Here is an 11,100-nt window from a genome sequence, read left to right on the forward strand (position 1 = left end):
GTCACTAGACTCTCTTTTTTTCATAGTGGGCCCTATATAAGCGGAAAGGCAGATCCACTCCGTCAATCAAGTTTGGCCGAGCATGTTAGGACATGGGCCCAAAAATGAGACTGATCCAAAGCTTAAGTGGGCCACATCATAAGAAACAACGAGGTTTGGGATACCTACTATTGAAAAGAAAATGGGATGTTACACAGACATTATCATTGCCCATAAACACCTTGTCACCATTGCACTTATTGTAATTGGTGAACCAACTCCTATGGGGGTCATGTAATATGAAGCCCCTATATTCAAAATCCATTCACCATCGAAGTACCCAAATTTTGATGCGGTCAACACGTCATTACCACTCACCTCCTCACTAGATTCTATAGTGTTTGCTTTTCTGAATAAACTCTCTAATTTCTCCGTCCTAGACTTAGATTTTGACAATCCTTCTCCATGTGCCCTATCATGCAACAATTCTAGCACTTCAGCTTGCCTTTGCCTTTACCTTTGCACCTGGATTTGGATCTTAATCGCAAAGATCCACTATCCCGCTTAAAATTTATACCCCTCATAACTAGTGCATTTGTAAAGGCGCCCACATCACCATTTTTTTTCTCATCGCCTTCGACTGAAGAGTTAAGATAATGGTCTTAACGCTAATAGTCATCCTACTGATGCATAAAGAGTCTTGAAATGACTCATACAATTCTTAAAGATAATTCAAGAGAATGCATGTTTGATCTTCATCCTTCATCGTCTCATCCACATTCAATAATTTGCAAACAAGCCTATTAAAGTTACTGATTGGGACTTAACATTAGCCCCCTCAATCATCTTCATATTGAACAATTGTAGCTTCAGATACAAATGATTCTCAAGAGACTTCTTCGTATAGATGTTCTCTAACTTTGCTCATATATCAGCCGTAATCTTCTCTCTCATAACATTGTAGAGGACCTCATTCGTTAGATAGAACTGAATTGAGATATTATCATTTTGATCTAACTTGTTCCACTCTTCTTCTTTCATAGTATTCAGTCACTTCCCATTGAGTGTATCTTTCAATCCTTGTTGAACTAAACGACTACTCATCTTCACCTTCAATAGTTCAAAGTTATTTTTTCCTACAATACTTCTCTACATCAAACTTCATATTAGAAGCCATAGATACCTTGTCTTTAGATTCAATATACTTCCCAATATTAGCACTGATACCACTTATTGGGAATTGCAGAAGCACACAGAGAGGAATTAAATAAGGTCATCACAATCACACAAACAAATCCAAACAAAGATTAATATGAATTTAAGTGAAAAAACCCATGTGAGAAAAAATTATGACACAAAGTAAAAAATTCACTATGAAAAACGAAGATACAAGAGATAAAACCTTACCGATCATTATCAAAGCCCCAAGAGGAAAAACCTTAGCCTTTTATTCTTCAAAATCCACTCAAACCCTTAAGCGCATCTTGCATTAACCTAAATCTCATTTACCCCCATATATATAAGGAAAAATATAATAGAAACAATTTGTGCAAAAACATGCAAAACAGCGCAACATGTCGACTGGTCCAAATGCTTCGATCGGTTGGGTCGACTTATCGACTAGAATTTTCGACCAGTTGAAAACTCCAAAAATTGTCAAAGAGTTTTGCCAAAAAATTGAATTAATTCAATATCCTTCAATCAGTCGATCAAACTGTCAACCAGTCCAAGGCCCCTATTTCAGCATAGATTTGAGCCATCCGATTTTCAAGAGAGATTATGATATATATTTTTGGACGGTTTAGGCCCTGAATATGATGCTCTAGTCACCTCCATCATCACCACTCGCTCAGAGTTGATTGATTTAGATGAAATCCATGTTTATCTTCTTAGCCACAAACTATGTATTAAACATACTCATTCCAACATCTTAAAGGACCACAACCAACGGAACATGTTTCACGGCAAGACTGAGGTCGTGGACATGGCCACAAACAACATGGACCATTACCCTAGCTATCCCAATTCCCCAGCTCCCGTCAATGGTTGATAACCCCCTTTACCCCATCTTCCTCCCATCGGTGTCCCTCTCATTATAATCGTGTTACTTGTAAGATTTGTGGTCGCTCCAACCACATGGCCATGACTTGCTAAGTAGTAATGATTATGCCATTCAAAATGATCCTGCAGCCCAAGCTTTCATTACTTCTTATGGTTCTGCTCACTCAGCCCCCTTAGACACAATATGGTACGGACTCCGATGCTACAAACCACATAACAGCATACCTCAAGAATCTCTCCATCCAATTTGAATATCGGAAGGAAAAAAAAAAAAAAAAATCACCTTCAAGTTGGAAATGAATCAGGTTCACACCTTGCTGATATTGGTTCATCTATGATCAAAACCCCCTCATCTTCTTTGAAATTGAAAAATATCGTTCACGTGCCTTTTGTTGCAAAGAATTTATTATCTTCTTTGAAATTGAAAAATATCCTTCATCTTTTTTTACGTGAAGATACTAAAAATTAAAATTCTATTCTTAGATCTCTCTAATAACTCTACCCTAATTCTCTCTAACCATTTTTATCTTATCTTCTATCTATATATCAATCACAACTCATAGAATCTGAACATATCTTTGAAATTTCTATCTTGTAACTAATTCAATTATAAATAAAAAGAGCAATCCTTCCGTTATTAGTGTGGGAGACTTTTCATTGTATACATATAAACTTGTGTTTTCTTGTTTTACTCTAGCATCGAGCTGGATCGGTAGGTGTCGAATCTGACTGGAATCATTTGAGTTGCACCCAACTCAGACAAATCTTAAAACCATATTTTGCAGGCCAGGCTTTTGGTCCTGTCTTAGTATATATGTGGCATGCATCGACATTAGTTAAAAAACTGCCTGAACCATGGAACCCTAACTGAGCTCAAACCATGCCCGAAATGTGGAACCCTAATTGAGTTCCCATCTACGGTGGTGTTTCTTGGCAGTCGAAATTACCAAAATGCGCTTGTTGTTGTTATTATTATTATCATTTTTAAGAAGCGGTGAAGTCGAGAATTATGGGCCCACCTAGTACTTGTATGACATCCAAGCTGTCAAAGAGATGTACCCCATCGTGATGGTCAGGTAAATTCAAACCACTATATACCCCACACTGAAGCAATCAAATTCACGTATAGCCCATCGGATGATCTGACCAGCTAGATTTTGGTTCGTGGTCACGGTTGGATGTAATACAAAAACCACATGGCCCCACGGTTCTCCAACAAACAAGGGTATTTTGGTAATTGCACCCTTCTAAAAGTGCCACACGAATTCTGTGAAAACCCTAATTGCTGAGGAATTTTGCAGTAAAACTCTCCATTTATTTTCCATTCAGTTTTCAATCTCAGGCTTCTGAGTCAGACCATCATGGGCTGAGCTTGTGCCTGAAATTTACATCCATGTGTAGGGCCCACGCGTGAATAAACAGGCAGGCCTCAGGATGAGTTCCTTCATCATATAAAGGCACAATACTCCGAGCCTGAGTATTGGCAATCCAAACCATTGATCCGTTGCAGCCCAAATAGATACACTATTTGATAAAGATCCAAGTTCTAACCATTTGGCTTGGACCTCTTTTTGATTATTTTCCAGCCGTTGAAAACCTCTCTTCTTAACTGTCTATTTAAAGTCGGCATGGTTTATCCAGAACAAAAAACTCCACTCGACTCAAAACCTAGTAGAGTCGAGTCGACTCGAAAAATGGGTGAGTGATTTCTTCAAAACTAATGGGGTTTTCCTTTCTGAGTTTTGTAGAGGTCCAAGAGAAATTTTCTTGAGTTTTGACCGATTCATGACCAGATTGTGCTTTTCTTTTAGTCATGGTGTAATCTGGCCGAGTTGAATCAACTTGCATGAGTTGGGCCTTGTTTTTGTCTAGTTAGGTAATATACCAAATAGGGCTGTTAACAGATCGGGTTAGCCAGCTCCGGTTCTTGTTCTTGAAGACCCAAAAACAGTCAGATTGGGTTGGAATCAGACCTTTATATTTAGTTTTCCCATCAGGTCCCAGCACAACCGTTAAAATGGGGTCAGATCCATCTGGTACCCATTAACAGCCCTAGAACCAAGTGCTCTAATTGTAACAAACGTTTTGAAGTAGGTATTACTTGGAACAAACACACCATACATTTTAAACGTGGAAAAAGGAAGGAATGTAGAGATACCACCACCAGCAGCAGCAGCAGCAGCAGCTACAACAACAACAACAACAACAACAACAACAACAACGGCAACGGAAATAAGGAAAGCAATAACAACAGCAGAAACAATGAAAATAACGACACTGCCACCGACATCATGGATAATCATTCTAAGGCCGAGTACGGGCAGCTACACGAGCGAAAACCACAACAGCTCTTACGCTACAACGGCCGATACGAGCAGCTACATAAGTACGACGGAGAGCAAAAGAAGCAGCATCCCCAACGAGAAGCAAGCGAAAATCGCCAGAGCATAGGGAATCGAGAGGAATTCGTGATAAGGGAGTCGGGCGGGGAGATCTGCGACAATTGCAATGGCTGCGATCGTAATAACAAGGAGCGACACCTTGAATAACTTCTTCATGGACGGTTTCACGTCTGCTAAGTCCCCCACAGCATCAGCTTGGCCGTTGATCACATCACCGCCCACCGCCATTGGAAAAAGGAGTAGCTCTACCGAGAAATTTGGGATCGAAAGATAAGAGATTACTTTGTGATTTTAGCTCTACCGAGATGGCGCTTTATAGCGTCGAAAAGCCTTGCAGGGTCTTCTAACCATGGTATGCTCGTCTACTAACCATGGTACGCCGAAAAAGAAATTCACGCACATAAAGGTTCTCGCGGCCTTATTTGATACTCCAGTGGAAGAAGATGGTTGATACGCAGGGGGTCACAAACTTTAGAGTGTCATATATTACATCACATCAAACCTCTCAAATTGAGGTGACCTTTAATAGATAGTTATTCTTCTTCAAAATCTCAAATTGATTCTGGAACGTTGATTACCTTTAACATCTACCAATCACTAAACGTTTGCAAATAGGCTACTTAACAAATCCAGTCAGTGCATTCAGTCAGTGCATTTCTTTTTCCATATATGATTCATCTAAGTTGGGGCCAACATTTTAGACGGTTTATTTTGAGCCATCGATAGCCACGTGTACAACTTTTTAGTGCCTGTGTATCAACTACCACCTTCCGCCGGAGAACGAGAGTTTGGCTACTCGAATGACGGGTACTTCTCACGGACGCGGATTGCGTGGTGAACCCAACATCACCCGAGTACTTGGTGTAAAGACTCTGTGGGGCCTACCGTGATGCGTGTATTTTATCCACACCTTCCATCAATATTTAAAGCTCTTTTTAGGGTATGGTTTTAAAATTGAAGCATATCCACAGTTCAAGTAGACCACACCATAGAAAACAGTGGGGATTGAACTCCAACCGTTCAAAACTTCTTAAGGACCACAGAAGATGTTTTGGATCTAGCTTTATATTTGTGTTTTCCCTTCATCCAGGTCAGTTTGAGCTTTTGTACAGTTTGGATGACAAATAAACATCACTGCGGCCGTTGGGAAGGTTTCAACGGTGGACATCGTGGTCTTAACATGTTCCTGTGGTGTGGTTCACTTAAGGTTTGGATATGCTTATATTTTTAGGTCACGCCCTAAAATGAGATGTAAAAACGGATAAACAGTGTGGATAAAACACATATATCATGGTGGCTAGCATAAAGCCCTTAGACCCAATATCCAGAGGGCATTTGGGCACCGATTTGGTGGATCCAGGTGGGTGGGATCCCTGACCGTGGGGCCCACTTTGATTTATGTGCCTTATACCCATTTCATCCATCCGTTTTAAAAACTTGTTTTAGGACGTGATTCCAAAAATGAAGCGTAGCGAAATCCCAGGTGGACCATAATAGAAGAAACCGTGGTAATTGACCATTAAACACTTCTTGTGGGCCAAAAGTTTTGGATGAAGCTGATATTTGTGTGGTCTCTTAGTAAATTTATTTGTGACCTTATTGATAGGTTGGATGGAAAATAAAAATTCTTGTGGTCCTATGAATCTTTTAATGGTGGGGATTCAATGGCCATTGTTTTCTTGATATGGTTCATATAAGATTCGGATCACCTTCATTTTTGGGTCATATGTTAAAATAGGCTTTCAAAATGAATGGACGGTGTGGATGTAAGGCACATACATCACAATGGCGCCCATAGTTAGAGATCCACCCAAACCAGTCCCAACATGTTTGTTCACCACGCAGTCCGCGTCCCCCTTTCACATTCTTCACCGAATTGAACGATCGAGGAGATTAACGACCGACCAACGTAGGAAAATAAAAATGAGTTAGGAGAGAGCATACGTTTTTTTCACACTCAGTAGCAGCTGAGTCCTGCTACACTTGTGAAAGATCCCATCTGTTGGTCAAGTGGGCCACACTGAATGAAATCTTTCTTTCTCAGTAACCAGTCTGATCAATAATCGGATGGACAACAATTGCACGTTCATCTGAAATGTTGGCCAATTCCTCTTAAAACTATTTTTATTTGTACATGCATGGCCTAATTGAAAGTTGGACAACCCCTCAATTTCTATATAATGGACATACATGGTGGGCCCATTTATTGGACGGCTTCGATCATGATAAAATGGCCAAATTGCCACATAGGAAAGATGAGCAACGAAAAGGATAGCCTCAAGTTCACTTCATGAAGTACAAAAATCGCTTCCGTCAACGACCGCCTGCAGCTAGTGGGGCCAACAAAACGTGGATTCCTCGCCAGAGCATTGCGGATACTCGTCAGAGTAGCACGGTGTGTCGTCGTTTCCTTCTTAGAACTGTACGCGGACTGCGTACGACTCCGGAGACGGAGTTGGTCCTGCGGGAAAACGGATTGGCTACTCCCCTGCCACCAGCCCGGTGGCTAGTGGTCGGTGCTCAGTGGGCCCCACCAGATGTATATATTTCATCCATTTTTACAGGTCATTTTAGGGCTTTACCCCAAAAATGAGAGGGATATAAATATCAGCTGGACCACACCACAGGAAAACAATAGTGATTGGATATCCACCATTAAAATCCTCTTAAGGCTCACTGTACTGTTTATTTGACATCCAATCTGTTGATTAGGTCATACAGACCCGGATGAAGCGAAAAAAACAAAGATCATCTTGATCCAAAACTTTTATAGCCCTGAAATTTTTTTTAATGGTCAACGTTCATTAAACCCTGTATCCTGTAATGTGATCCACTTGAGATCGGGATATACGGGTTTTTTTTTTTTTTTTTTTTAAAAAAAATATCATAACATTAAATGATTTAGAAAAATAGATGAACGGCATGGAAGAAATACATGCATCATGGCGGGCAGGGGGAATAGCCAATCCGTTTCCATCCTGCAGGGGCTATGTGCAGGCCACCGTGATATATGTGTTTTATCTGTGCTGTCCATTTATTTTAGCAAATTATTTTAAGGCATGACTTAAAAAAGAATGCAGATCAAAGGCTCAAGTGAGCCACACCACACTAAAAAGCAGGGATTGAACGCTTATTGTTGAAAACCTATAGAAGTTTTTTATCAACCAGATAGTAGTATTTTCCCATCATCCATGCCCATGTGACCTTATGAATGGGTGGGATGGTAGATAAACATTACAGTGGGACCTATGCTTACTGTGGTGTGGCCCACTTAAGCTTTGAATATTTTTGTGCTCATGACTTAAAATGATATATCGAATGGATGCAAGGCATGGATAAAACACATATATCATAGTGGGCCCCACAAAGCCCACCACCGTGGTTGTCCTTCGAGGCTAAGACGCAACCTGCCCTTGGAACTTGCGGCCAGTGGTGCCGCTGCGTGCACAAGGTAACAAAACGTCAATGTTCACCTGAGTATGACAGATACTCTTTTTTATTTTCTTTATTTTTTATTTTTTTTTTAACACAGGCACACACACCCCACACGCTCACGCTAGTGGATGACCGGGTGTTCAAACTCCTCAGAGCCTACCAGCCGAGCAAGAGTGAGGATCCGAGTATGACAGATACTCGCCAGAGTAGTACTGTGCGTTATCCTAATTTCCTGCTTAGAACTTTGAACTATTGGAGCTGTCCGTGCACTAGACAGCAAACCGTCGATACTCGCCTGAGCATCACGGACACTCGCCAGTGTAGCAATCTATATATCATCCTTTCCTTCTTAGAACTTTGAACTAGTGGGGCCGTGCGTGCGCAAGGCAGCAAATCGTCAATACTCGCCTGAGTATCACAATTACTCAGCCAGAGTAGCACTGCGCGTCGTCCACTCCTTAGAACTTGTAACTATTGGGCCGCTGCGTGCACAAGGCAACAAAACACCCAGTACTCGCCTGAGTATCATGGTACATCGTCTTTTCTGTTTTTTTACAAGTGATGTGGCGAGACCTATTGTAAGGCATGAGCCCAAAATTAAAAAAGATCCAACCCTCACGTTAACCATATTATAGGAAACAGTGGTGATTGAATGTCTTATTCTTAAAAATTTTTGGTGCCTACCATAATATTTATTTTCCATCCAAATCTATTGATAATGTCATATAAAGTAAGGATGAAGTAATATATATATATATATATATATATATATATATATATCACTTATGACCGGATTAGGTATAAGTTGACTCAATCCGATTTTTGCAAGTACCTGATCCAAACTTGATCCGATTCAAGACTGAGTTCAGCAGGGCTGACTCAATCCAAACCGATTTCTTGCTAGCCTAACCTAAACTGAGTCCGACTCGATCATGAAAACCGAGTCGGATCGAGTTGAGTTTGTCCAGTCAATTCAGACTAGGCTGAGTCAAGTCGAGTAGGAGACTCTGATACTAGGAAGGAAACATGAGAAAAATTAGGAGAGAAAGATGAAAAGAAATGAGGAGAGAATGAATGAGAGAAGGGAAATCGAAAGAGAAATGATGGGAGAAAGGAGGAGAGAAGGAGAGGAAGTCGGCTTGGGCTGCGGTGCCGCACCACGTTAGGTTGTCTGTCGAACCCAAATCAGCAACACAAACTCTCCTCTCATACCGGGTAAGACCTCAAAACTAAGTCAGCCCCTGTTTACCAGCTGTGCTTCAACTAGCAAGACGGGAAGGCTAGTATAGTTGCAGTTGTTATATGTCACAAAGGTTCATTTGGCGGCGCCGACTCGAGTAGGATTAGGGTTTTGCTAGAAGAAGGGTAAAAAGAAATTTTAAAAAAATAAAAATAAAAAAGAGTAAAATCTGACTTTATACTACCCGATTCTAGTCTGGATCAGATCGAGTTGCTACATGACATAAACTTGACTCGATTTAGCGTCAAATCCGAACAGGTCTACTCGATCCGATTCAACCCTGGTTTTCGGTTTGTGTCGGATCAAATCCGACCGGTTTGGTTGAGTCAAATTCGACGAGTTGAGTCGGATCCTGCCCACCTCTAGTTGTAGCCCATTAATAGTCAATTACTATTGTTTCACATGGTAGGGTCAACTTGAGAATTGGATGTGCTTTTTTATTATTATTTTTTATTATTATTTATTTATTTATTTATTTATTTTGGGGGGTTTCATAATGTTTTAAAATAATCTAGAAAAAATGGATGGACAACATGAATATAGAATTGGACGTCGTTATCCCAACTTCTTTTTTGTGTGTGGTCCACCTAAGCTTTAGATCATATGCTTTAATTTAAGCTCATGCCCTACAATAAGCAAGAAAAAATATGAACATCATGGATAAAACACATGCATCATTGTAGGCCCCATGGATCACTTAGACGTGGGTGTTTGGTTCACCACACAGTCCGCTTCCCCTTTTAACACTCTCCTTAGTGGCACCTGCCACATTCCTATAGAAGGATTAAAGTTTGCCTAACGTGGAAAAATAAATAAGAATGAATTTGGAAGGCGAACTCTTTTTTCACTCTCCTTATTAACGGGTCCTGCCGCACCTGTGAAGGATCCAATCTTTTGGTCAGGTGAGCCACACTGGATAAAAAAAAATTCTCAGTAATGGGCCTGATCAATCATCGGATGGGCAACAGTTGTACATTCGTCTTGAATGTTGGCCAATTTCTCTTAATACTGTTTTTTATTTTTTATTTTTTCATGCATGGCCTAGATGATGGTTGGACAACCCCTGAATTTTCAGTTAATGGATATACAGGGTTGGCTCATTTATTGAGCAACTTGGATCATGAAAAAAAGGCCAAATTGAAGTTGGTCTTGAGCTCACTTTATGTAGTAAAGAAACCGCTTCCGTCAACGACCACCTGCAGCTAGTTGGGCCGTTGCGTTAGGCATCAAAACGTGAATTCCTCGCCAGAGAATCACGGATACTCGTCAGAATAACACGGTGCATTTTCCTTTCCTTAACAACTGGACGCGGATTGTGGCATACCCCTTTCAAAATGGACTCGGTCGTAAGGGGCTATATGCGGCCCACCGTGATATATGTGTTTCATCCACACCGTCCATTTATTTTAACAAATCATTTTGAGGCATGACCCCAAAAAAAAAGAAAAAAAAAAAAAGAGAGAGGCGGATCCAAGTAAGCCATACCATACAAAAACGTGGGGTTTGAACGCTTACCACTGAAAATCTCTTGGGGCCAATATCATAGTGGGACCTGAAGGTTTCAACGGTGGTATCATTATCACTACTGCTTCCGGTGGTGTGGCCCACTTGAGCCTTCGATCTGTATCTTTACGGGGTCATTACTTAAAATGATATATTGAAATCGATGGGCAACATGGATATATAAAACACATACATCACAGTAGGCCCCACCACCGACTCTTCCTCAAGTGGGTAAGACCCAACCTGCTTCCTTTCCAACTTGCAATTCGGGCCGCTGCGTGCACAGGGCAACGAAACTCCAATACTCGCCTGAGTATGACAGATAGCCGTCAGAGTAGCATCGTGCATCATCTTTTCCTTATTAGAATTTCGAATTAGTGGGGCCGTGCGTCCACAAGACGGCAAATCGTCAATAATCGCCTGAATACCACGGTTACTCGCCAGAGTAGCTCCGTACATAGTCCTTTCTTCCCCATAACT

The sequence above is a fragment of the Magnolia sinica genome, chromosome 12 (assembly GCF_029962835.1).
Source record: "Magnolia sinica isolate HGM2019 chromosome 12, MsV1, whole genome shotgun sequence".
NCBI lineage: Eukaryota > Viridiplantae > Streptophyta > Magnoliopsida > Magnoliales > Magnoliaceae > Magnolia > Magnolia sinica.